Source organism: Spodoptera frugiperda, chromosome 27, assembly GCF_023101765.2.
Source record: "Spodoptera frugiperda isolate SF20-4 chromosome 27, AGI-APGP_CSIRO_Sfru_2.0, whole genome shotgun sequence".
NCBI classification, from domain to species: Eukaryota; Metazoa; Arthropoda; class Insecta; order Lepidoptera; family Noctuidae; genus Spodoptera; species Spodoptera frugiperda.
Genome location: NC_064238.1, coordinates 12,244,413 through 12,272,194, shown reverse-complemented (window position 1 = coordinate 12,272,194; position 27,782 = coordinate 12,244,413). Strand labels below are relative to the sequence as shown.

The window sequence follows — 27,782 nt, the reverse complement described above, 5'->3', positions numbered from 1 at the left end:
TACTTGAATACTTACTTTGAAAATAAATGATCGTATTTTTTGTAGGATTAAATTTTTTTTTTTTTATGGAATAGGAGGCAAACGAGCAAACGAGTCACCTGTTGGTAAGCGATCATCGCCGCCCATGGACACCCGCAACACCAGAGGAGTCACAGGTGCGTTGCCGGCCTTTGTTTTTTAAAAAGGAGTATGCTATTGCTATGCTTGAATAACTTGGGCACTTCAAACTGTAATCTGTTTGCTTCTGACAAACTTTTGCGCTTCCATTATTTGTAGGCGCCAGTTAAGGTTAAATATGTCTAAGGAAATTGAAAAAAAATACAAAAACCAACTTTTTTAGGATCTACCTATTAAAAATGAAGTTAGTTTAATAAAAACACACACACACACACACACACAATGTCACGTTTTTTATCCCCAAAGGGGTAGGTAGAGGTGCATATTGCGGCACGTAATGCCACTATATAATGTAAACCCACTTTTATCATTTGTGTTATAAGGCCCATGTAATAGGTGGTGAACCTATTGCCATATCCTGGACAATTAATAAAAAAAAAAACAATAAAAGATGGGGCATTTCGTTGCGATTAGTTTAAGGTATCTTTTTATCTCTTTTAAAATAGAAACAAACATTTACAATGTAGTAAATAAACCAAGGTAAAGTTTCTGTGTTAAGGGCGTTACAAAGATTTTCTAGTGTCATAACGGTACCTAATTACCGTCTAATCTCTAACTGTCGTATTCAGAGACATTTAATGATTACTTCAACTATTTTGTTCAGAAAATAACGGTTAAGGACTCGGAAAATATTTAACTATTAAATCACTCTGAGTACGGCGGTCAGTTATTTCATATTTAAATACTGACAGTTCCAGTACCACTTTCATAATTATTAGTACGGTAACTATTTACTTAAGTGTTTATTTTAGTTTTAAGTACATATTTTAATAGCTTTGAGTTAATTCTAAATCTAGTTGAGTACTTAAATTATTATACCCATTGGTCCTTTAAATCAATTTCGCTAGTGTTTTTTTTTTATACTTAATAGTCCTCCTTACCGATTTCGGTAACGGCGACCTTAGAAAAGCTATTTCCTGTCGTGGGCCCTGATGTGACTGGCCAGACCGAACTTGGTTTTAAAAATCCGATCACAATTAGAGCAGTAAAGCTGGCCGGCAGAGTTGTATGTGTAAATATAGGAGGGCTTGGGTCGGTCTTTACGTAATTGACGCTTTACGTCTAACGTATATAAGCGCTGGTTTTCGTACGCTTTAATATTTTCATTGACAGCAGTGTGCCAAGACTGTCGGTGAATAGCAAGCCTCTCCCATTCTTTCGTATTAATGCCGCATGCGTTGAGATGCCTCTTGAGCACATCCTTATAGCGGAGATGTTGACCGCCATGCTTACGTTTGCCCTCCATCATGTCAGAGTAAAATACCTTTTTGGGCAAACGGTTTTCTTTCATGCGAAGGATGTGCCCACACCACCCGAGCTGGCGCCGCATGAGCAAAGCTTCCATGCCATGTATTGCGGCACGACGCAGAACCTCGGTATTAGAAATTCGATCCATCCATTTGATGTTAAGAATGGATCGAAGACATCTTAGGTGAAACGTGTCAAGTTTCTTTATGTCTGATTTATAGAGACACCAAGTTTCTGCGCCGTATAAAAGTACAGGTAAGATTAGTGCCTTATAGACACTAATCTTTGTCTCTAGCCTTAAGTCATGAGATCTCCAGACACGGGCATTGAGCCGCCCAAAATTTGCAGCAGCATTTGCAATACGAGAGGGTCCCTCTCGTATACTTAATATTGTGTATGTTAAGACAATTTTTTTCTTCTTAATCTTAATACACTGTTAATCATATTATTATGAATGAGCCTATTACTAAATACCGAGCAAGACTCCACTCTTCGTGCTATTGCAGAGTAAGTTTGGAACCGAGGTTACTAGTTGTAAATTGTATAATTTTGTACATCTTTAATTATTTGTACAATTACATATTGCATAATACATTTTATATAGGTATAACTTTGCCTGTAGCTTTACTCGCGTTCTTTCAAGGATTTTAACCGACGTGAAACAACGCTTGCGTTATATTTCGTTGTGCAAGTGTGGTTCCCAGAGGCCTAATTACCTCCCTTTCTAATCCTCGATTCCTCAACAACCCTTAAATTCCTTACCATTAAAAGGACCGAACGCACTTGCAACGCCTCTCGTGTTTCAAGTGTCCATGGGCGGCGGCGATTGCTTACTATCAGGTGATCCGTCGGCTCGTTTACCAACTTATTCCATAAAAAAGGAGTTTTGAAGCAGATTTAAAAAATCAAAAAAATAAAACAACTGTTCATTCATTAATGTTGTTTCTTAAGATAATTATTAATAGTGTTTTGCCTATGTGTATTTCCCAAACCTAATAAATAACTGTAAACAAATACAATACTTCTGTTTGCTCTATAACTTTAATGTTACGGTTTACCTGAACAATTAATAATAACCATTGTTCTTGAGCAATTCACGGCAATTTATTCTGTTTTTACATCTGTTTGTTTTTAGTAATTAAGTGTCCTTTTAAAATAAAACAATTATATTTGCTTGGTCAACGCTTGATTTAATTTTAGTCGAGTAAAACAATCAAATAGAAACTAATAGTGAATATGTCAAAGAAACAATCCTATGTAATAAGTATGGGCGAGCCATGCTTCGGCACGAATGGGTCGGCTCGACCGGAGTGATACCACGGCCGCTCAGAAAACCGACGTGAAACAAGGCTTGCGTTGTGTTTTGTAGAGTGAGTGAGGTTACCATAGGCCCAATTACCCCTAATCTTCCCAATTCCCGACTCCCCAAAAACCCATCAATTCCTAACCCCCAAAAGGGCCAGCAACGTACTAATAACGCCTTCGACGACGACTTCTCCCGCATTGGGTAAGGCGAGAGAGAGTGTTACACTCTTACTGACTAAAAACCACCCCGTTTCTACTACTGCATTTGTAACCGGAGCTCCGATAAACTCCTAGTCGTGGACTGACTAGGAGTTTATCGGTTCCAGGTCTGAAATAAAGAAAAAAATTTAAATTATTCAACACCGAGCACGACGCACCAAAAATAAACTCAAATAAAAAAAATACAGTACAAACATAAATACTACTAAATACTGGATCTACTGGAGTCTAATCTGCTGGATTGGTCTACTACATCATCATTATTGGTGCTCCAAATTTCAATTTGATAAAAAAAATGTAACCATATAGAGTTTTCATTCCACTCTTACTTCCATAGTAACCTACACGTGCATGGTAATGTACACGCGCAATTTACTTTTTTAGGCTTAACAACAAATGACGAACATGTGAACAACATAGGCACAAATCGAAATATTTCACAGAACAATTTTCCTAAATGGAAAATCCCGATAATTGAATGCTAAGAAATCATAAACATACATGCATACATATGAGTACCTACACACGATAAACGAAAATGATTTTCACCTTGAGATCAAGTGTTTTGATTTGACACCTTTTTTAAAAGATAGAATCAATATTTATAAATGTTTCGTCAGTTTCTAAGTACTATATGAGAATAGCAACAAGATAAACTTAGCCCACACGATTTGATACAAATCTCAGATACTTATCTGACCATCCGTTCTTGACAATAGAAATTGATCTATTGTTATCAGCGCATCGACTGTGTTTCAGTTGATGGGATTGATCTGTACTTGAGTGATTAGTGATGGAGATCAGATATTTTGTGTTAATTATATAAATTGGCGTTCTATTGTCTCTGCCTACTCCCATGGGAGACAGGCGTGAGGGTATGTATGTAATTATATAAATCAGTGTGGGAGAGCCATGCTTCGGCACGAATGGGTCGGCTCGACCAGAGTAATACTATGGCTTTACAGAAAACCGATGTGAAACAACGCTTGCGTTATAAAGGATAATCTCTCACCGGAGGCTCATTTACTCCCTTCCTCAATCTTCCCAATCCCCAAACAACCCTTCAATTCCTAACCCTCAAAAGGCCGGCAATGCACTTAATGCACGTAATGCCTCTCGTGTTTTAGGTGTCTACGGGCGGCGGCGATTGCTTACCATCAGGTGATCCGTCTGCTCATTTACCGGCTTATACAATAAAAAAAATTAATTTAAAATATTCACAACATTTATTGCAACATTATGGGGTCAATGACCAACGGATGTAGGTAGGTAATTAACAACAACTAAGATTATGTACAAACTAACTAACCTTCGAACACGTAAGCGACAGACAACAAACACTGAATGTAGCCTTAATAATGCTATTTATTATTTTTCATTTATACTATACGAAATGAAACTTATGTGAGGGAATTTGAAACATACTTCAAAAGTGTGGAAGAGCCATGCTTCAGCACGAATGGGTCGGCTAGACCGGAGTGATACCACGGGTTCACAGAAAACCGACGTGAAACAACGCTTGTTTTGTGTGAGTAAGGTTACCAGAGGTCCAATTACCCCCTTCCCAATTTTTCCAAACCCTGATTCCCTAACAACCATTAAATTCCTAATCCCCAAAAGGCCGGCAACGCAATTGTAACCCTTCTGGTGTTTCAGGAGTCCATGGGCGGCGGCGATAGCTTACCATCAGGTGATCCGTATACTCGTTTACCGGATTATACCATAAAAAAGGCCTGTATCAACCTTTTCAACCAAGCACTCATAACATAATATCTAGAGATTTCTGCTCAATGTGCGAATGTACCTTTAAAGTATATTACGTAGTAGGTCTCTTTTAGAAGAGTTATTTACTTGCCATTGACGTAAATGTATTTTTAAATCTTTTGACACAACATCTGATTATGTATACTACCTGATGAATAGTAGGTAATCATTCTTGAATAACCACTGAGATGCATGGTAATTGATGTTTACACTTCATTTTGTTTAACTTCAAGTATTCAGCTTGAATAAGGTTGTTATTCAAATTGTTATAAGGGATTTCCGACCACGTAATTGAGGTCCGGTAAAATTGTTGGAAGCTTTTGATTCCAAATTAATTTTAATTAAACTTTAAACTATACCCATTATTTGATTAAAAGGGCCGACACGTGGTCCGTGTCAGTCTAATGGTAGGTGTAAGACTTCTTTTATACAATGTGATAGGTGTGGGACTTCTAACCCGTTAAGGCTGAGTACTACATCTAATTTTATCGACAAAAATAATAATTTGGGGGGTTGAACCCCTAATTGAAAATATTGAAAAATAGTGATTTTTTCGGTAAAAATAATTCACAAATGATTTTTTTTCTCAACAAAACATTATCAAACATATGAAAAAAGTAATGAATTAGTTAGCCAAGGTTATTAGCTACCGTTTGTCGTTTTTTTTTTGTTTCTACGACGCATACAACCTTTGATATCAAAAAAAGTAAAAAAATATATTAAAATAGCCATAATTTTTAGGGGGAGGGGATTCGACCCATTCGACTCCCGACTTTTGTCCATAAAATTAGATGTAGTACTCAGCCTTAACGGGTTAGAAGTCTCACCCCTATCACCTTGTATGTATGGTTTTCTATATTATCAACGCTTAGAGTAGATCACAGTTTTAAAGTTCAGGTTTATTAGAGAGCGCTGCTGCTTAATTTACTGTCTCTCAGTTGAAAGGGAAGTGATTATCTTTTTCTTCACAAACATCGCAACACGATAGGAAAATTAGGGTGATTTTCCACCAGAGATGTGCTATTAGATGCGTTTGGCTTTCAATAATCACATTCAATGGTACACTTAGTTTAGTACTGGTGAAAAAGGGACTCAGCTAAGCTATGTTTTCTATTATTAGGTACGGTTCTGAAGAAATTCAACTCGAGTATTCTTCATTCAAATATTCCCATGCGTCCGTCAATTTCTAAGAAAATGTATACTTTATCTGACAGCTCCATTTACTTATCTTCGTTGTTGACTGTCCCTGTGCAAGTTACATCTTAAATGATATAAACAATCGTGTATCATCGATCACGTCATCATTTACCATTCGTTGAGATAGGAGATTAACATGCTTATCTGTAACCAGCTTCTGCCAGCGGATTTGCTCACGTTTCCTTGGGATAAAAAGTACTTCATTATGTAAAATCCAGAGTTTGTGTTTTCTATAAAATGTAACTTGGGTGTTTTCATGTCCCAAGTAAACAGGTTGCTCTTAGGTAGTTGTACTCCATTGTCGGCCACATCATCGCTTACCATCAGGCAAGATGGTGGCCAAGCGCCATCCTTTTAAGAATAAAAAAACTTACTTACTTAAAGTTCTATGTCCCCTAGATGGGGCAGAGGGCGTCTCAAAGGTCCTCCATCTCAATCGGTCATGAGCTTCCCGCTTTACCTCGGTTCACGTTATTCTAATGCCCGCCGCTTCTGCTATCGCTGTTCGCCGCCAAGTTAGCCGAGGACGACAACGCTTCCTTTTTCCTTGGGGATTCCAGTTCAAAGCCTGCTTGGGAACATGGTCGGATCCCTTCGGAGCATGGCTTATCCATTAATGGATATTATGAGTTAAATAGTGTATTATTTCAATCATAATCTACCCCTTCATCATTCATCATCATCTATCTCTTTACCAAATTTCGTCTCGATTCCTTCAGTCATTTTGACGTGATTGAGTAACAAACATACACACAAATTAACAACATATCATATTTATAATAAGATATAGTAAGGTTTGTAAGATCACAACTGTAATCTTCCATATCAAAATACAGAAGTAGCAGATCCTACTACATGTAACTATCAAAATTCTGTACTCAATTTTCAACTTTATTGCAAATGGCTGAAGTGTAATTTAGAATGGCCTGTTGTGAAGGTCCATATTCAAGCCAAAATCCTATTCTTTATCATGTCCAAATTGACAGGTAATATTGAAATCTAGATTATGTATGTAGTGTCAATGCCTTCGGCGTTATATCATTACAATTTTGATTGACAACTTGATAATATTCTTTTCATTTTGTATTTTCTGTGTAAATTCCCATTTCCGTTGGTTGTTTTAATACCCACGCATCTATTTATATTATGAAATGGTTATATTTAGCTTGACCTGTTTATTTGTTTAGGTTAAATTTAGTCATTTGAATTTCTCTCCCTTGCTGGAGACAATTCAATCTGATTTTTAGTACAGACTCTTATTTTTAGCCGTAGAAAGAGCCTCTTTCTTTTCGTATCCACTTGAAAGATAAATGCTGTGATGATGTGAAAAGCCACATAACTTTGGTTTAAGATAAATGTTATAGTATAAATGAGCAGACGGGTCACCTGATGATAAGCAATCGCCACCGGCCATATACTCCCGAAACACCAGAGGCGTTACAAGTGCGTTCAAAGGTTGTTAGGGGAATCGGATATTGAGAAGATTGGGAAAATGAGTAATTGAGCCTCCGGTAACCTCAATCACAAAACAAAACACAACGCAAGCGTCGGTTTTCTGTAAGGCCGTGGTATTATTCCGGTCGAGTCGGCCGTTTCGTGTGGTGTTTGACGCAAAGGCCTAACTGAATACACGCTAAGTATGATTCAATTCCACAATAACGTTACACAGAGACAGTGGCTAGACAGTAGTGACAACAAACACTTCATTGTTTTACCTAAGCTACAATCTAAAACCTAAAAGGAAAAAGATAAAACGAACAAGTGTTCGACAGATAAATCTGGACAACAAAAACGTGACAATAGTCATCTTAGAATTATTTCTTGACAATTTACTGTTGCTTAGCAAGACAATGTAGGCAAATGGATGCAAAAACATTGAGATTGCGCACTGATAATGGATACTGGTCACGTTGGGTGTAGAACCAGGTCTTTATGTTAAGCAAGAATTAATTAAGACCACAAGGATCCTCATTAAAAAGAACGTTATGAGAATTAAGGTTTTACTTTGTAGATTGTAAAATAAGAGGATTTTTCGTTCAGTGAACTTTCTGCCTCGTTGGTCAAGTCTGCAAGTGTATCTCAAGGCAAGGGGTCTCGGGTTCGATTTCTAGGTGGGGCAAAAGATAACTGGGCCTTTTATGGTTTTTCGAAAATTTATCAATAGTAGCACGGTGTCTGGAATTGTGCCTAGTATATAGCTATAAGTTCACCCCCTATTACGTGGGACTTATAACACAATAGTTGAAAAGTGGGCGTACATTTTACGCCCACTTGCATAAATGTCACGTAATAGCACGCAGATGCACCTCTGCCTACCATTTCAGGGATAAAAGGAATTCTTTCAACCTCATACTGATTCAACCATTCTGAATATTCTCGAGTTTAATTTTAAAACATCAGGTTTAAATTTATTACGTGGGTGGTGGGACAAGTTAGTTTTGAACTGCGCAGCATTTGAACTTGAATAAATGGATTTCCTACCTTTGAATGATTTCACAAAAATGAGCAAAAGAAGGAAGGAAATTTTCATAGCTCATTACAGACACATGACATGTTTTAAATTTTCTCTCTACTGTATTAGATGGTATTTTATTAGATTCTCTCGATCTAGATATAATAGTGTATCTATTAGATGCTAACGATAAATCAATAGCATGAGATATATTATGTTCAATGTAACACAAAGGGTAACACATGGCATTGACCTTGAAACCATCATTATTATTTTTTACAATACAGTTTATTATTTCTCAATAACCCTTAATTTTTTTATAATAATTTTACGACCAAAACATGAACCTTATTTTTTCCGCTAATACAGAATATAAATAATACCCCAACAAAAACTATGGACGTGGTAAAAAATAAGCAATTCACACTGGACATCTCAATAGATGCTTAAACAGTGCCTTAAACAGCTATTTCGTATGCAAGACACGCATTGCAGAACATTAATTAGCTATCAAACTGACAGTTACAATGTGAACAGAGAAATAAGGACCTTCAGCTGTTGCAATTGAGGCGTTAATGTAATAAAGAACAGATTTTTATGCCTGTGAAATAAGCAACAGCTGTATGCCTGGATATTTGAAGACAGTTGTAAAATTGGGCTTTTTTGATAGAAGTCAGGAAATTGACAGTAGTAACACGGAGCTAAGAAATATTATCAGAAGGTACATATGACATTAAATGCAAATTGTACGTATATGGCAATTATTTTCCAGAGTCTGTGCCCGGAGGGTATAACCTAGATATCTCAAGGTCCGGGTAAATAGGCTGTTTATTGGTAGCTTTGCTCCATCGTCTGGCCGCATCATCGATTACCACTAAACGAAATTATGGCCAACCCATTTGATATAATACAAAATCATAGAAACTTTTACCTATTGTAACAAAACCGGATGAAAAGTAAATATGCTTTAAATCCATATTCTTATTGTTTCTTTACGAATAAAAACCACATAAATTAAATTAATACTTAATATAGGTATAAAATTGTGTTTAAAGAGATTTATGAGTATCGTCTATACGTACCAGTTACTCACGTGTTGTCATTAACCAACGCATGTCCAGTTCCACAGTGCAGTGGTTTCTGACCTTCGTGACCCAGATTCAGCAGGTTTTTGTCCAATGATGTCATTTGTATACGGGTCACTTCTTCACCTCGTCTTATGGAAAATTTACAGACAATTTTGTTGTTTAATACAATCGCGATATTATCTTTTTTTTTTAAACTTTCCTGCTTCCTTGGTTCTAGTCATGTTTTGTGTACTTAATGGAGGAGTTTGTTTATCTTTTTTTTGGTAGTTTATCGTAGGTACTTTAAAACTGTTTACATATTTATAAAAAATCATTTTTTTTTATTCGATAAAAACTAATGCTTGACTACAATCCCACCTGATGGTAAGTAGTGATGTAATCGTTGATGGTGAGGCGCACTAGTTTCTTAAGAGCCTATTCACTCTAGACTTTTACGAATGGGCCGGCTCGACCGGAGTAATACCACGGCCTCACAGAAAACCGACGTGAAACAACGCTTGCGTTGTGTTTCGTTGTGTGAGTGAGGTTACCGGAGGCCCAATTCCCCCCTTCCCAATCTTCCCCATCCCCATTCCCGAACAACAAGCCTTAAATTCCTAACTCCCAAAAGGCCGGCAACGCACTTGTAACTCCTCTGGTGTTTCGATTGTTCATGGGCGGCGGCGATTGCTAACTATCAGATGATATGTATGCTAGTATACTAGCTTATACCATTAAAAATTGCCGTTTCGTGAACAGTTTTCTTTGTATCTATTCAATGTAAAATAATTATTCTTAGGCCACCTATTATAATTTGTAGTTTATACGTATTCGTCAAATGACACATCGTGGACAATTGGCCTTAAGATTACCTATATGAAGCAATGTTAAAAAGTGAAGTACTGGATAATTTCATAACATATTCAAGTTCGAGTTTCATTTCGAAATCATTGGTATTTTGTCTGACACATAAGATAAATATGTACTTGGTTTATGATGTTCGACTGAAATAATATTTTCTTAAGTCTATCCTGTGCTATCTTGTCATATAAATATTGTGTAACTTGGTATAACACCTGTACCTTTAGTACGAGTTTACTTTACGTTTAACGAAATTGAAACGAGAACGCGATCGCCCTGATTGGCCGGCTCGAATGAACCAACCAATCAGAACGCCGAACGAGCTCTCGTTTCGATCTTCTTAAACGTAAAACAAAGTCGTGCTAAGCCCTCTGTACCTCGTAAGCCAGCAGACCGACATGTCTTTTTTGAACTGATTTTATACTGTATACTTTGTAATTAAAGTCGAAATTCTGTTGCTGGATATGATTACTACAAAATTTTACTTCTTACTCCAATCTCATTATAATTTTACTCAGATCAGATTATTTTATACTTATAGAATTTTATAACTCTATGTTTTAATTCGTTCTCTGTTTAGCATTAATTAGTCTCAATCACGTAACTATGATTATAAGTCCTTTGCGTATGATAATTAGGATTATAATTGAACATCTAATTGAAATTTAAGTAGGTATCTGGATATGGTAACATTTTCTCTGACTTTCTTCAAGTTTCTTGGAATATAAGAAATGTTTTTTTTTCGTTCTTTTTTTTATACATCTTTGCATGATTCTTTGTTTTGGTATAATAAGATTATGGTCATTATTTTAAAGATTGATTATAATTAAACGTACCTAAACGAAATCCTCCGATAGACATGTCATATTTATTTCCATAAAATGATCCAAACAAATTTTATTGTAACTTTCGTGCGACATACTAAATTAATTATTATGATATTTGACGAGGAACTCCACTAGTTTCAAGCCATGCTAGAGGCACATATTCATATACATCATAGAACAGCATTCTGCGACAAACAATTCCGTGAGGAAGCCGATATCATAATAATTGATCCAAAGAAGGTCAATGAATCCTTATTACAAACATGTACGTGTTGTAAACAACTTTACTGTCAAGTAAATACAGTTTTATTTTGCATAAATAAGATACACCGCAAGATATACAGAAAAAGTTGCAAAATATTTCAAGTTTTAATTGTTTAAAACGGGACATTGTCCAACTTTGAAAGTACTGTCGCCAATCGGTCAACATACGAAATCCTTTCAGATAAATTCTTCTATACGATTTTCAACTTTATATTCTTCTAGTATAAAGTTAAAAATTCAATGAAAAGAAGGCAGTTTGGAAGAAGTTGACCCGCTAGTGTTTATACAAAGACTTAAATTCGCATTACGAAATACTGAAGTATAGGTACGTAGGTACTAAGTAGTACTAACTGTTTATTAGTCTTCTTATTTGGTCTTATAAGGATAAAAAAAGCATTGAGGATAAATTATCTAAAAACCTAATTCTAAATTTGGTGTTTATCCTTATCAGGAAGTATTAATCTAAACTAACACATTATTTACAACTTAAAAATAACAAAAAAAATAAGGAATAAAAACCTAATTCTAAATTTGGTGTTTATCCTTCAACTTAAATCATTATACTAACTAACCGCTGTGCTCATAGTCATTTAATCGTCACTTAAACCAGTCCTTAGCATTTTTTTCGGAACAAAATCGTTACTAACGAGTGGTTCAGCATTTATCATTATTTTTTAATAATATTAAAAAGGTCCTGCTTTCTTTTTGTCACATGGATGAATGACAAACGAACTCTAAACTTTACTGTTGTTTTTTAAGTACTTATTCCTAAAATAATTTTAAGAATTTGAATAAAAGTGGAATACTGCAAGTTAAGTTATTTATTTAATCTGTTCACGAAACATGAACTTTAATTTGTTAGTAATTAATACTAAATAAATAACCTAGCCCTTCGGGGATAAAGGCGTCCTAAATAATCTAGAAAATAACATATTCTAAGATATTATTTGTTTCATAGGCATTTCTGTCGACTAAATTAGGTTTCTTCATTAGTTTGGGTCACTAGTCTTAATGAGTATTACGAATGTGATTATAACTAACTTATACATACGTATTATAAATTAATACATTATGGCGGCCATTGGAATTCAGGACTAAATATTAATTGGCTACTAGAACACGTGAAATATTGTTAATGTGTCAGTTTGGGTAAAGGAAGAGATGGCATCCCAGTCACCTTTGTTCCGCACTATGGCTTGAACCAATGCCGGATGCGAGAGAGACAGAGTGACCGTCGCCGACTACAACCCTGAGAACACGGGCGCGGCGTTGCTCAGTCCATGCAGGGCATACCGCCACTGTATGCTCCACCGTGTCCTCTGGGGGTACTGGAGCCCTCCTTAAGGCTACGTTAAGTCTTAGAATCTGGACTAAGTTTTATAGACTTGTCAAAGATTGTCCGATCTTTTTTTAAGATTTAGGTATATAAAATTGCATAGTTTTAAACTGATGATGGCCATTCCGAACTGGATTTAATTTATATGGTGTGGGATGTGACACTGATTCTAATTTTAGACAAACGTTTATTTGGCAAGACAAAGCAGATAAAGCAATTAATTATACTTTAAAAAAGTCGCATCAAGTCAAGAAACTTTTACTGATTAAGGCGATTGCACTTAAGCGAAAATAGCGATTGGTTTCGCCATCACGGACTACCTACAATCATCAGATTCTTTGTTTCATTACAAGGTCAAATTGTCATTTCGCCAATCATTCAAACGTCATAATTTTTTTGGGATAAACACAAATGACATTGAAAGTATATAAAACATTCGTTAGTCATGGTTGATGAACAGATATAATATTATAAAATAATTTAGCACGTGCCATGCATAGGCCATTGTGTACAGACGATCGTAAACAACATGAGGATTATAAATATAAGTGCGAAAAGGTTAAAGAACTCAAATAGTTATGATGGTACCTGATTTAGAAGTCTGTTTCTTTGCAAGTACAATTTAACTATTAAGAAATTACAACAAAATGTAGCGGATGTTGTTATATTTTTCCCATAGGTAACGAGTTCGAGTTTTAAGTGTTGGAGACCCATGCTTCGGCACCAATGGACGGCTCGACCGAAGTGATGCCACAGCTACCCAGAAAATCGACGTGAAACAACGCTTGAGTTGTGTGAATAAGGTTACCGGAGGCTCAATTACCCCCCTTCCCTATCTTCCCAATCCCCGATTCCCCATAACCGTTAAAATCCTAATCCCCAAAAGGCCGGCAACTCACTTGTAACATTCACCTCTATTTCGGGTGTCCATGGGCGAGCGGCGATTGCTTACAAGTGATCCGTCTGCATAGCATTAAAAAAAAGTACGAAGTTACACTGAAAAACCGATTAATTTCTCAATCCCATTTGCTGGTCATGTTGTTATTTCTAAATAGGAATTTAACCCTATTGTGATAAAGATTGAATCGATAGTAAAAACCTCGGTCAGGGCCAATTGAATTGGAGTTCAGTCAATCAACTAGTCATGACTAATGCGGTAAAACTTAAAGAGTGCTCATTTATTCTTGTCTGTGTATACAACTTAAATATGCCCATTTCAATCAAATTTTCGTCCAAAATCAAAATCTAGAACAATATTCTCTAGCTTAAACGTAGTGCTCATTTATTCTAGTCTGTGAGTGCTCAGTAGTGTACACGGTGGCAACAACTGGCTGCTGTGTAAAGTGTCGCGAGTTCGATGCAGTTTTTGGCTTACCTACTTGTTGTTCCTATTTTGTCATGTGTATGTGAACTTTTTGTTTATTGTCAGACAAGATGATAACAAATTTTTAGGTTTAATTAAATTTAGTGGTCTTCCAATACCGTATTTTGTTTTAATTATCTACTATGTGACCAGAAAAAAATCTAAAAAAAATATTTTGTAAAAGTCCTTCAGTTTCCAAACTGGTTTATCTTTTACACTATGCAAATGCAGATTTACATGAAACTGCTACTATTACACATACACATGGTCTAATAATGTCCGTAAATGCACTCGATTGCGCCAATAACGTGCATTTAATTGGAGGTCACAAAGTAGGTTGTGTTGTGATAATGATTTGTGACAAATATTGCGATTGCGCGGGCGCCGAACGGTCAGTCAGATTTCGAGTGTCGTGCGGGTATAGTGCCTAGTTTATTTACCGTACAACATTTCCGTTGCGTTTTATGTGACATTTGTGTTTTTTTTTTAATTAGTAAGCGAGATTTTTCTTCCCTCGTGCTGTTTGAAAGGTTAGTGTTTTTTTTTTATTTTGTGTTATTGTATATTGGGTTTTTCGTTAAATTTTTGTTTTTTACCGTTCCATTTATAAACAACTGAAACATTTAAAGCTGTAATGAAGTTTTAATCAATTTTATGCGCAGATTTTTTACGCAAATTCGTAGTGTATGGAATGTTTTTCTTATTTTATTTACGGTTTTAGTAATTATGAATAAAACATTGCGGTATTTCATAACTAGTGCAGAATCAATAAAGTATGTATGTTTATGTAATACTTACTGATATTTATTATAAATAAGTACCTTTTAGTCTCTTATTACGATTAACCTATAAATCTCTATTGAAGTGATTCCATTTATATAAATAAACGAAATCACGTAACGCCTATTAACTTAGTTAAATGAATGAAAGAAATAACAATTCTAAGTAAGTTTCAATCAAAACTTTTATTTATAGTTTGAATTAGGACTCCTAATCGAATACTAAGATTACTAAAAAAAGTTTTAGTGGATCAAAAACTTAAATGATTAAATATGCAAAAAAAAACAATGGAATTATTAAGACCCACGTTTTTATTTTGTAAATTATTCTAAAGTATATTTGTTTTAATCATTGTTTTAAAACAATACAAAGGTAGGTAGAGATTTGGTGGTAATACAGCGAGTCATCTCATTAATTCAATAGTTCATCAGAGTCTATCCTGGAGGTTGTTCACTATCTTAAATGCAATGATTGAAAACATTACCTACCCACTAGGTACTACTACCACTTCTAAACATACAGTTTCAGATTCATTGCTACTAACTTGCAATATTTACAAAAATGCCACTAACAACGGCGCAAAGTGTAGATTACAACATAACGCGTGCTAAACTACTACTTACTAAGTACTAATGATTGTATTGGTACAGTGATAGGGTTGACATTTAATAGCTACTGGGCAAAATCTCGTGTAAACATAATTATTTTATAAACTATCTTTCACGTGTGGTAACCATGTTTTGGCATGGACCGCCAAAGTAATACCATGATATTATAAGCGGTATGCAAAAATGCCTGCGTTATGTTTTACTTTTCCAAACCAGTACCCTTAGTACAAGTTTGCTTAACGTTTAAAGTAATCGAAACACGAACGCTCTTATTGGTTGGTTCATTCAAACCGGCCAATCAGAGTGCCGAACGCGCTATCGTTTCCATTACTCTACACGCAAAACAAACTCGTATTGAGGTTACAGTGTACACTTTTTTTTTTACACTGGACGCCTAATCCTACCTTTTTAAAAAGCCGATAACACCGTTAAATCCTCTGGTGTTGCGGGTTTGAATCAGCTGCACTGATTGCGTACCATCAGGTGATCCGTTTATTCGATTTTTATAGAAAAACTACGACAGATTCAAAGTATTTTTAGAAAATAAGGGACCGACTTCATCTGTAAATTTTTTTAGTCATGTTATTTTTTGTATTATTGAAGTTGAGTTGAGAATAAACACAAACTCATTATACTCAGTTGAAATGTTTGTTAATCTATGAACTGTTAAATAAACGTGAATCCTAAAATGATTTAATCCTCCGTGAAATTTCAATGTTTGTGTTAACTCTCTCGCTTGTTTTGTAGTATTGCAGTAAATCCAACAGGCGGTAACGTCTATTTGTACATGTTGTTTTTGTTACTAGCAGTAATCTTTTAAAATCATATTCCATACGAGTGCTGGATGCAAAGCCTGGTAAAATAACTGAACTATTTGATTAAACCCGGTTCGTATGGAAGGGACTGGTCGAATATTTTCGTTGGAGCTCTAAAAAAATCCAATTCGTTTTTCAACCAGCTATCTTGGTCTCTTCAGGTAGTTAGTATAGAATACTCTGGTTTATAGAACTTGCAATTGTAGGGAATTTTCATTGACCTTGAACTGATCACATTGGCTCGTTGATTAACCATAGCGTAGGCAATGCATAAAAAGTATGATTTGTATACAAAGGTGCAAACCGTAGATTAAGTGTGGGAGAGCCATGTTTCGGCACGAATGGGCCGGCACGACCGGAGTAATACCGCGGCCTGACATAAAACTGACGTGAAACAACGCTTGCGTTGTGTGAGTGAGGTTACCAAAGGCAATTTCCTTCCCAATCCCCGATTTAAGGGCCCCCCTTAAATTCCTAATGCCCATAAGGCCGGCTACGCTCTTGTAACGCTTCTGGTGCTTCGGGTGTCCATGGGTGGCAGCGATTGCTTACCATCAGGTGATCTGTCTACTCGTTTACCGGCTAATACTATAAAAACGAAGAAGTATTTTGAAATACCTATGTGATTATAAATATACACGTTTTCTTAGAATCCTGTGTGCGCAACGTCTTCATTTAACAAATAGTTTTTAAGCTAAATTACTTTGAGAAGCACATACGGTCCTTTTCAACTGTCTTTCCCAATGTTTAAGGCCATTATCCTTTCTCAATCTATAAGGTTTTTAATGGTGGCTGCTTTGAGTTTCTATTTTTCTGTTCACTGAATATAATCTAGGATTACACGTCTGTTGCACTTGTGCGTTCAAATGTTTTAGTATTTTTTAAATGCTTTTAGTAACATGATGTATCTGATGTTAATATCCTGTCTGGTTTGTGAAGAGATTTAGTTATAGACGGTAGATATTATATTTATATTTTCGGAGAAAAATTCTCTAAAACTTTACACTTTAAACTTAGCTCGGATTACTCCAATTTATCTCGTGTTATTATAGAAATTAATTAATTGACAGTTTTTCGAAGTTACTTTTAGTTTTTGTATATACATAAAAGTACAAATTCACAGATATTATTTTAATATTAATTTATTCAAAACTTTTACACATAATATAGCACAAGGCGGACTTAATGCCTAGGGGACAGAATAAGGCCTTACAAGGTAGACTTTAGGGTGGTATACTGGTTGTAATATTATAAGTAAAATTAAGGAAATGAATTTATTGACTGTTCTTCTATCTTGCCGGAAAATAAAACAAACATTTAATACTCTGTTGACGCACTTGATACTGTAATTAAAATTATCCCGTTAGTTTTCTCCATAAACTGACAAAGTAAGGCTAAGCATAATTACTTTTTTAAGGCAAGCATGTTTTTTTATGACTGCAACTGCTTCAGATAAAATGTATTACTTTATGATAAATGAAAAACTCTCTTTATTTACTTTTAATCTTTCGAAAAATAAATGCAGCGTATGTGTAAATCAAATCGATGTTTTTTTAATGACTTTGTAACACATAAAGCCAGATCAGATCAATCAATCATGTCCATCTGCAGTCTTTTGTCTATAGTTCATTCATTTTATTCTACAGTTTTTTATTAAATAACTAGATTGCTGCATATGGTTTCGACTGTGATTTTTAAAGTTTCCTTCGAACATCTCATTTCTTACGTTTAGACATCCATCTTAATGTTATGTGTGATTTTTCTTAATACAAGCGAGATTAAACATTTTTTTAAATGACCCATGTTACACCATTTTTTGAAGGGGGAAAATAATTCAATGACTTCTCTCGCATTGGGTGATGCGAGACGTTTCGACGACGAGCAAGTTTCAGATTCTTACTGACTAAAAACTACCCCGCTCCTATTTCGAGCCTGAGGCCCTAGATACCCTAAGCTGAGTCGTCTCTGCGGAACTGCGGAAAATAATAATCCTTGAAATCATTTTTAAATTATTAATCTAATCCTTCCGAAACCTTAAAGTAAACGAAAATGTCTGTCTATCTAGAAGCATCGTAAGCTGGTACCCAATATTTTCTTTGTTTTACTATTGGGCTTACTACTCTTAATTTTAGGTGCCTTATATAACCTTGAAGGCGACTGCATCGAAGTGAATGTATCGTAAAACGCCGACCGTGATAAAACAGCTTCTGTCTCTCAGGCCTTATTAAACCGATATCCAGCTATACAGCCAATTTGTCACAAATGTACGGAGGGATTCTATGGGTACGGCAATAAGGAAGCATTTTTCCTGTTTCAGTACAAAGTTTAAAAGGAAAATGATCTTTAAAGCCTCTTTATTTGGAAACAAAGTCATATAAATTTTATGTCTAGATCTATTTTTTATTTCGGCGACCATTGTGACGTTCTATTTATTTTCGTTTTGTACATAAATCACAAACTTTTTTTGCTAGTAGAGTAAGATTTAGGAATAACCATTATTTATTCTCTCACTAACATATAGTAAATATAAATATGTATAGTATAGTACTTTTGCCTATTTTGTTGTTTACTCAACAGTAAATTTTAATGTGTACATATGCTGTTTTGGTCATGTAGCATTATAATAATGCCCTTTAATTGCAGTTCCTACAAGCATTATACTATACAATGGTACATAATTTCTGCCTGAGAAAATAGTAACTAAAGATTGACAATTACGTCTAAAGCCTGGGTCCTTAGATAGGTAGGTTAGTAGGTTAGCACACATGTGCTATGGCAGCGCGGGATCCCTAAAGCCTTTGTGGCGAATGTTCAACATAGTTACTACATGATTGGAACTTGTTGAGGTTAATATATGGCTCTAATATGTAGGTAGATAGACTAGATTGTTTATTCGCTAAGCTATCTATATGTATAGCTAAATATAGTGACAAAATTATTTTTCATTTACTTATTAATATACTACGCATTATCTAAACAGTTTTAAGATTGGTTTCCTTCTCCGTACTCAGAGTTATTTAATGGTTACTTTACCCAGTCCTTAGCAAATGTTTTCGGTACAAAATTGGTACTTAGGGATAGTTTAAGTTATCAGTGTCCATGGGCGGCGGCGATTACTTACCATCACGTAAAATGTCTGCTCGATTACCGGCGTGTTTCATAAAAAAGAAAAAAAAAACATTAAATGTCTCTGAGTACAGCAGTTAGGTTTTTGATATCTACATTTCTAGGAACTGACCACGGAAATGAATTACTCATGTAAAGAATTAAGTGCATTTTAAACCTTCACATTCCGTTTTACCTACAACATAGGTATAAGTGGTAGTTTCTTAAACGGTTATTAAATTCAATTTTGTAATTACGTTAACTTATCAATCAGGTTGCATTTATTGCGGTCATCAACAGACTTCGAAAGCCGTGTCTTCTTGAGACTACAATAAAAAAAAACATGTTTTACGTAAAAATAATTATATACAAGTAAAGTTTAATGCACTCTGCGCCACTTATTTTCATGTTGAAACTCACCCATCAATTTAGCAAGCACTTAAAACTCTTTTTAGTAATACTTAAATTGAAATTGGTCGCAGATGCATAAAGTTTCGACATCATCAATCCTTGTTACAAAAACTTGGAGGTATGGAGAATTTTATTATATTATGTGACATAAAATCTCGCCCTTTTTTTAAAGAACATGTTAAGATTGGAGAATGGCCTTATTTCGTTAATGACCATCATGCCAATACAATAATATTAAACTCCTTTATCTCATGAGTTTCTACTACATTAATGCATCTGCTCATTCTTTTCCATTCGAAGCTACATTTTGGAACAAACTTCATTGACGGACAGACTATTATTTATGTCTTTCTTTGTTGACATTTCAGAAGTACCTAAGTAAGTATATGGTTTATTTGGAATAAAATATTTGACTTTGACTTTGGCTGATATTATAAGCATATTAGTTAAGATTACTCCACTCCTGAGCACTTGACCTCTTATTGCAAACTCTATCCCGGATACTATGACTAAGAAAATCGTATTCGAAATCGAAAGCATTTTTTGCTCGACCTTCAAATTGAACCCAATACCTCAAATTTACCAGCTGCAATTGCAATGAATCATACTTGATGAATAACAAATTGTGACATGAAAGACAGTCACTTATCTCTCTGATATCTACTTAATATTCCAAAGAGCAAATAATGTTTGATTACATTGGAAAAGGTTCGGAAACTAATGGACCCATTAGCAAAAACTATTGGTAAAGCTATTAAGGGTACTTTTCGTCGTATTATTCCTACAGGATCGGGATCTAAATGAAACAAGTGAAGAAGATCTACAAACATGGGTAAAACTGTTACAATTAAAATCCCATTGATTGCGCCCCGGATGTTAAATAATTAAATGCTATGCTAGTATTTACTGTTAAGCATATTTTATTGTACTGACATACCCACTACATACCATTCATTACATTATCGTGGGAATAAATGCAAGAATAATAAAATAAATTAATTCAGTTAGCTACAAGTCGTACTTGAAACATCTCAATCTACTAAAAAGATTGAGATAAGATATACAATGACAAGATGGATACGGAAAATAAAATGATTTTATTAAAAAAATCACTATGAAACTGATGGATGTAGGTCGCTTCCAACCGGACTATCTGGAAGTCATTGGGGAAGGCCTATGTTCAGCAATGGACGTCTTGTAGCTGATATAATGAGGGTGATGATGATGATGAAACTGATTCTTATACTGATGGTGAATGTTTAGGCTCGATATGACCGTCATCTCAATGTTTAAACATTAAGATTTTTCGAGTTTTAATGTTTAAAACAATGAAATGACAGCAGAGTAGAATACAAAGTTTGTAACCGTAGGTACTTCTCCTTAATCGACCTACCATACATTTACATATCTCCGTCAACTTGTTTATTATTATTTATACAATGTTTTTGCTCAACAAATCGCTTAAGATAACTGACCAGAGATCCGGAACCTTTTACCCTAAAAAGGTGCAAAAATTAAATAAAAAGAAATCGATTCTCCATCAGAATAAAAGGTAAAAATATCGTATTAAGGGATAACCTGTTTTTTGTGTATTTCTTTATCTTCATGAAAAGTGCTTAAAGGTAGACTGGTTGGTATTATACCTTTTTTGTTTTTTTGATAGTGCATTTAGTCTTGCAAGGTCTGAGCACAGGTGATCGGGCTTTATAAAACCAGTAGTAATTTTTTGTGTAGTTCTGAATTAACCCGAGGTATACCTATACCCTTAGTACTAGTTTGTAAAGCAAACGTTTAAAGTAACCGAAACAACAGCTCTCGTTTCGATTACTTAAACGTAAAGCAAATTCATACTAAGGGTACTGAACGCAAATCAACACGAGTCACAATTTATTTTCTATTGTATTTTGAACAGATTTTTTTCGCTACTCTAAACCGACTTTATATTTTTTGGTTATACTCCTATAACTAAATAGAAAATGATAGCCAACATTGACATTGGTAATATAATTACAATTGGAGCACTAATAATAAATTACTCAAAACGCGTGGAGGCTTAAACTATTCAATATTTAAGTCCCTAGTTACATAGAATCATTACTAATCATGGCAGATGAATAGGTACTGTGATGTACGTAATTGATTTAGAGATTGGCCTTGCGTGTAAACGTTTTTATACCTATGTTTGTTAACTGATGGGGGTATTACTATTGAAACCGAATGTACGATTGTACGACTTCGGCTCAGTTTCAATCACTCTGCTCAACTCCTATTGATCACAGCGTGATGTATTTAGCCTATAACCTTCTTCAATCTATTTTTCTCTATAATTATCTATTATAGCAGTGGAACCGAATGTAGGTCGCGCCGTAAATCATGACGGAACCACCGTCGGGAACATGGCGATTCCGAGGAAAGCTCTCATCAGTACCGCCACGAGGCTCGTGACCGCCGTCGTTCTAGATCTCGATATCGATACTCAATTGCACAAATCGGAAAATGGCTAATAATATAAGATTGTAGGCGTCCCGGTCCCGGCGTAGGTAGGTGTGGGACAATGCCTGTGCGGGACACTGCCTGTGCGGGACAAAGCCTGTGCGGGACAAAGCCTGTGCGGGACAATGCCTGTGCAGGACACTGCCTGTGCGGTGCAAAGCCTGTACGGGACAAAGCCTGTACGGGACAAAGCCTGTGCGGGACAATGCCTGTGCAGAACAAAGCCTGTGCGGGACAATTCCTGTGCGGGTCAATGTCGGTGCGGGACAAAGCCCGTGCGGGACAAAGACTGTGCGAGACAATGCCTGTGCAGGACACTGCCTGTGCGGTGCAAAGCCTGTACGGGACAAAGCCTGTACGGGACAAAGCCTGTGCGGGACAATGCCTGTGCAGAACAAAGCCTGTGCGGGACAATTCCTGTGCGGGTCAATGTCGGTGCGGGACAAAGCCCGTGCGGGACAAAGACTGTGCGAGACAATGCCTGTGCAGGACACTGCCTGTGCGGTGCAAAGCCTGTACGGGACAAAGCCTGTGCGGGACAATGCCTGTGCAGAACAAAGCCTGTGCGGGACAATTCCTGTGCGGGTCAATGTCGGTGCGGGACAAAGCCCGTGCGGGACAAAGGCTGTGCGGGACAATGCCTGTGCAGGACACTGCCTGTGCGGTGCAAAGCCTGTACGGGACAAAGCCTGTACGGGACAAAGCCTGTGCGGGACAATGCCTGTGCAGAACAAAGCCTGTGCGGGACAATTCCTGTGCGGGTCAATGTCGGTGCGGGACAAAGCCCGTGCGGGACAAAGACTGTGCGAGACAATGCCTGTGCAGGACACTGCCTGTGCGGTGCAAAGCCTGTACGGGACAAAGCCTGTACGGGACAAAGCCTGTGCGGGACAATGCCTGTGCAGAACAAAGCCTGTGCGGGACAATTCCTGTGCGGGTCAATGTCGGTGCGGGACAAAGCCCGTGCGGGACAAAGGCTGTGCGGGACAAGGCCTGTGCGGGACAAATCTTGTGCGGGACAATGCCCGTGCGGGACAATGCCTGTGCGGGATAATGTCGGTGCGGGACAACACCCGTGCGGGACAAAGTCTGTGCGGGACGAAACTTGTGCAGGACTATGCCCGTGCAGGACAAAGCTTGTGCGGGACAGTGCTCGTGCGGGACAAAAATTGTGCGGGACAAAGCCCGTGCGTGACAAAGCTTGTGCGGGTCAAAGTCTGTACGGGACAATGCCCGTGCGGGACAATGCCTGTGCGGGATAATGTCGGTGCGGGACAACACCCGTGCGGGACAACGTCTGTGCTGGACAATACCCGTGTGGGACAAAGTCTGTGCGGTACAAAGTCTGTGCGGGACGAAACTTGTGCAGGACTATGCCCGTGCAGGACAAAGCTTGTGCGGGACAGTGCTCGTGCGGGACAAAAATTGTGCGGGACAAAGCCCGTGCGTGACAAAGCTTGTGCGGTACAACGTCTGTGCGGGACAATACCCGTGCGGGACCAAGTCTGTTCGGCAGGAAACTTGTGCAGGAGTATGCCCGTGCGGGACAAAGTTTGTTCGGGACAATGCCCGTGCGGGACGAAGCTTGTGCGGGACAATGCTCATGCGGGACAAAAATTGTGCGGGACAAAGCCTGTGTGGGTCAGTCTGTGCGGGACAAATCCTATGCGGGACAAAGTTTGTGCGGGACAATGTCTGTGCGGGACAAAGCCTGTGCGGGACAAAGTCTGTGCGGGACAAAGTCTGTGCGGGACAAAGTCTGTGCGGGATAATGTCGGTGCGGGACAATACCCGTGTGTGACAAAGCCGGTGCGGGACAATGCTCGTACGGGATAATGCCCGTGCGGGACAAAGCCGGTGTGGGACAATTCCTGTGTGGGACTAACCCGATGGGATTAAACCGTATGTTGGGCGACTAACGCCTTCGCAGTGAGGCATCCACATGCGACTAACTCTGTTGATATGAACACATCCCATTGTTGGGCGACTAACGCCATTGGGACAAGCCGGTGCGGGACAATACCGGTGCGGGACAATGCCGGTGCGGGACAATGCCGGTGCGGGACAATGCCGGTGCGGGACAATGCCGGTGCGGGACAATGCAAAGAAATAACAAGAAAGTATATAAGAATAGAAAAATATAAGTCTCACGAATCCTTGAGTGATGTAACCTCCTCGACGACCCTCGAGCAAATGGACCTGTAACCTGTAAACCTGTGACGTTTGCTTTTATACACTCTTTAAAACTGTCATCCCTTAATTCCTTACAATATGTTATGTTTTGTGATATTATAATATTATACTAGCTTCTGCCCCCGACTTCGTCTGCGGAAAATTTCTTTTAACATAAATGATATTTATTTTTGTAAATAGGTTACAATGTAACTCTTTCAAGTGTGGGAGAGCCATGCTTCGGCACGAATGGGCCGGCTCGATCGAGTGTCTTGTACGCCACAGTCGGCGCATAAGACAGTGTATTTGTCAAGGTCAAGCACTCGACGGATTTTAAGACAGAACTCATGTAGAGCAGATTAATATTCCAATATTTCCGGAGCTGCGGACAACTTAAAGGTTACCGGGGCTCCGGCTCAAAGCAGGAGAAGGAACGGGATGGTTTTTAGTCAGTAAGAGTCTGACACTCCCTCCCGCCTCACTCAAGGCGGGAGAAGTAATTATATGATTTTCCCCCTCAAAAATAAGGACTATCACGGGTGTTAATGATATGTATCGAGTTGAATAAAGCAAATATTTGAAATAATCAATGGTAAAACTTTTCTAGACAGACTGTGTTCCAATACTCGTTAATCACAATGAAAGTAATACTTTTCGTACATGTAACATTGTATAAGTACTTTTTAAGAAGAAAACAAAATATTCCGTTGTCTTATTAAATTATGATCCAAAGTAAATTGCAATGTAATATAGCGGAAATACGTGTCATTTTCCTGAAGAACAAGGTGAAATCAGACGGCAGGACATCACGCAGGTGGACCCATTGTCAATGAGACTTCCTGCTTATAAAGTGTCCTTGACATTGGCGTCGCCATGACAGCTATTAAGGAAAGATTTATTATTTGACCTTGAGATAAGTAAGTCTAGTTGCGAATTTCTTAGTTTTTATCGCCATTCTATAAATTCCATCTTTTCTTGATAGCTATGAGTGAGTGATTGATTTGATTTTCTTTTTTTATCTGTATGTCGTAATAAAAATAGTTATATGTTTTAGAGTATATTTTGCTACTTGTTCAAAGATTATCTTTTTCACAGTATAATAAAGTATAGTTACATATAAGTATTGCTTTACAGTATATTTTGCTACTAGTTGAAAGATTATCTTTTTCACATTATAATAAAGTAAAGCTAAGTTTACAACAGATTGTCACTTGACTATAACATCAATTAACGATGTTGAAGAAAGGCTTGTAAAAGATTAATTTTAGTTTAAAAGTTGTTTTTTTTTTGTTTTCGTGGACTTTCTAACTTATTTTCTCTCGCACCTTTTTCACAATATTAATTTGGTGTTTTTTTATAATTATTAATTAAATCGACGTTAAACCGCTTTATACCTATCAAAAACCGTTCATAATTTTAAAGATGATGAGAAATACTTGTACGTCATATATCATATTATCAAACAAAATTTACCTCCAAAATAAAGATCAACCTCATAATATTGAGGAAGTCATAAATATAAATGCGATGTTACAAACGTCTACTTCCATGTCATCAATGGAAGTCATAGGACGTGAGGATAATCAGAGGAAAAAACAATAATATTAATAGCATACTAATGATATAGAGCAGATCATTTCATTCGATTGTCTTCTATTTTAGCACCCTGTAATTATTTAGCAATCATTAATTATTATCATGAAGTAATTATTAATAGTAAGTAACGTTTTGTTCCTATTTTTAACCGACTTCAAAAAAAAGGAGGAGGTTCTCAATTCAGCCTAGGAAACGCCAACAACTACCACGGCACGGGCACGGCACGGGCGGAGTGGTGGTTAAGTACCTTCTTACAACTGGTGTAAAACTGTAATATTTTGTTGTGATAATAGGTAAATAACAAACCTATCTTAGTTGGCTGACACCGACTCCAGAAATAACAATAATTGTACCTACTTACATTATAATGTGTGTGATGAGTTAGTAAAGTAAGTTGATCTATTAAGTTGTTGAAAAATACGCAATTATTTCTTTTACTTTTTAGTGCATATTAATTTGTTTTGGAATATTTATTTTTTGAAGTCGGTTTTTTTTTTTTAAAATTGTTTTTTTTATTGTGTTGATATGTGTAATCCTATGCTGCATAGAAACGCAAGATTTACGAGGGCTGCCTGGCTTGAATTAGGAGATAGAATTGGGTGGTTAGCTTGTCACATATGCAAATCTGCCTGAACGGGTACCTGGGCGCTAACTTTTGAAACTAATGTCAATGTCAATTCAATAAAATCTCATATTCAATGTCAAAACTATACAACCCCAATCGTAGCTGTTAAATTAGCATTCAGAGTACACAATATAGAGCCAAACTCAATAATACAATTTAGTTTATTCAATATCCACGCAATACGGACCCTATAAGCGCTACTGCTTCAACTCAAGAGTATGAAATTTCACTATAATATTATGAATGTCGATCGATCAGAACTGGGTTCAAGAGTAAGCCCTTTGATGGGGTAAATCTGTGTCTATAGCGAAATAGGCTAGGATGTGTCCGCCTGACACGCCTAAAATGTGGGATGTGGTAAACGTTCGGACGGATGTGCCGGACATATTGGCTAGCTGTTCTTGGCTAGATACTAAGACTACTAAGAGTCCTTTGCAGCGAGAGGAGAAATACATTGATTTGCCCGACCCAAAATAAATTATAGTAAAACGTAATAAGTAGAGTAAAACACTCATCAATCACCCTCATTCTTTCCGTGGGTGTCATTAGAGCTAACTAAAGGAGAGGAGGATATTTCATGGGGACTAGATAACAATACTTACGGACGAACTATAAACTTCTTAGTGGACTATCAAGAGCTGTTGATGTAAATAAAATAGATTTAGAATTATTTACACAATTTAATTAGGGCTGGTGCGCAAAATAATAACTACGTGGTTTATTGAAGCAAAAAGAAATATAATTACGCAATTAGAATGCTCTCTGATTACAACTAACGAGATTAGACACGTATTTAATAGTGATAAAAATAATAACTATGAAGAAATTCATCAAATTCGTTCATTTTAGGTTTTACTAATTCTTATTTTTAGTTTTTCATATTCATCGTTATTTGACGAATGGATGCATCTTTCACAAACAATAGGCGGTGATGCAATAGGCTCCTGTTGTTTGTGAAGGATGCATGCATTCGTCAAATGACGCAACGTGGAAAGTGTCCCTTAATTAAAAACTTGTTGCGTAATTTTTAATGAGTAAGTAAGTGTAATAACATGAGTTTGTATAAGGGTTTCAATTGCGTGTTACCTTCAACACAG

At 36.8% G+C, this 27,782-nt stretch overlaps 1 protein-coding gene across 1 annotated transcript in view; it reads left to right on the top strand.

Annotated features, from left to right (window-relative positions):
* The first annotated feature begins 14,447 nt into the window (after positions 1-14,447).
* The window catches only part of LOC118263531 (proton-coupled amino acid transporter-like protein pathetic), a 66,385-nt gene continuing 53,050 nt past the window's right edge, over positions 14,448-27,782 (top strand). Inside the window, exon 1 of the mRNA XM_035575574.2 lies at positions 14,448-14,610. The gene's annotated coding sequence lies outside the window, so the exon portion shown is untranslated. The remainder of the gene's footprint in view (positions 14,611-27,782) is intronic.